We start from the raw sequence: 1,364 nt of genomic DNA on the forward strand, positions 1-1,364 counted from the left end.
GTAAAGTTTAATCATGTTCAAAATCTTTATAGCCTGCAAAAGAACAGGACCAAAAGAGAGTGAAATAAAATAAACAGCCAATACACATGCCAAATTGGTTCACATAAAAATTGCAAAAAGAAAATTAAACATGAATGAAACTTAATGAACTGACATAATCTGCATCTTCTTCACTCCGAAACTCAATAAATCCATATCCTTGATGAAGATTTGTAACTCTATCCTTTGGAACATAGACATTAACTGCAAAACAAAATCTCAATCCAGTTTAAGGTTTCCGAGTTAAAATTGAGCAAACCAATGAATCCACATACTGACAAAAAAAAACTGCTTACGCTTTTAACTTACCAACAGGGCCTGCTTGGACAAACAATTCCCACAGTAACTCCTCACCGACCTACAAAGTTGACAGCAGACATCAGGGTACATACAGATCAATGATAACCAAGACAACACATAGGAAAAGCTCAAGGTTTATTAGTGCTCGAATCAAAGTAGCCAACCAAAAACCTAGTACCAGAAGCAGGAAGCCATAAAACCTATGTGCAGGAATCAGGCTGTGAAATCAAAAACAGGGAAAAAGGGTAAAAAGACGGGAAAAAACGGTAGAGCACCTGAGGGTCAAGGTTGCCAACATATGTGGTAGCCTCTTGGTTCCTCTCTGCGGCGTGCTGACCGAGGAGGTTGGCTCCGACTCGCGGTCATGGTACTTTCGGTTCACCTCCCTGATGTCCTCGTTGCGATTGGCCCCCATGAGAACATCGAGCTGCTTCCGGATGGCGTCCATGCTCACCTCCACTAGGGTTAGGGTTTGGCGAGATTTTCTCCGGCCCTTCCCGAACACTGGGAGCGGAGAGGAACGGCAGGAGGAGATGAACGGCTAGAGGAGAGGAACGCCGTGAGCGGAGAGGAAAGGAGAGGCCGAGCTCGCGACGGTGGAGAGGAACGGAGAGGCCGAGCGGCGGGATGGGGGAATAGGCGAAGGAGGTCGAGGAAAATAAGGAGGGATGGGGAAAGCGCGAGTGCGAGATGAAACCTAAGCGGGATCGGGGAAAAGCCGTGCGCGAGACAAACCTAGCCAAGGCGTTACAACGTTTTTGTTTAAAAAAATAAAATTAATAAAATTATGACAGCGTATGGTGTATGCTGTTAAAAGTATTTTTAACGGCGCACAATGTGCGCTGTTAAAAGTATTTTTAACAGCGTATTATTGTTGCGCGCTGCGATTGATAAAATTATAATATTATCCGCAGCGCATTTTATTGGGTGCGCCGTCAAAGCAACTATTAACGGCGCGCCTATGATGTGCGCTGCGGATGACGCGCTGCGGAAAGTCATTAACACTACCTATTTTAAAAATACTT

At 44.8% G+C, this 1,364-nt stretch overlaps 1 long non-coding RNA gene across 1 annotated transcript; it reads right to left on the reverse strand.

Moving 5' to 3' along the window:
- Nucleotides 1–697, reverse strand: LOC141815991 (uncharacterized). Its single transcript, XR_012600646.1, has 4 exons — nucleotides 615–697; nucleotides 349–397; nucleotides 155–243; nucleotides 1–33 (listed from the first exon to the last, which is right to left on the reverse strand). It is a non-coding gene; the product is annotated as an uncharacterized LOC141815991 (long non-coding RNA).
- Nucleotides 698–1,364: the final 667 nt, after the last annotated feature.

This window comes from Curcuma longa, chromosome 1 (genome assembly GCF_044706935.1).
Source record: "Curcuma longa cultivar G26 ecotype Majalengka, Jawa Barat chromosome 1, ITB_CL_G26_1.1, whole genome shotgun sequence".
Lineage (NCBI taxonomy): Eukaryota > Viridiplantae > Streptophyta > Magnoliopsida > Zingiberales > Zingiberaceae > Curcuma > Curcuma longa.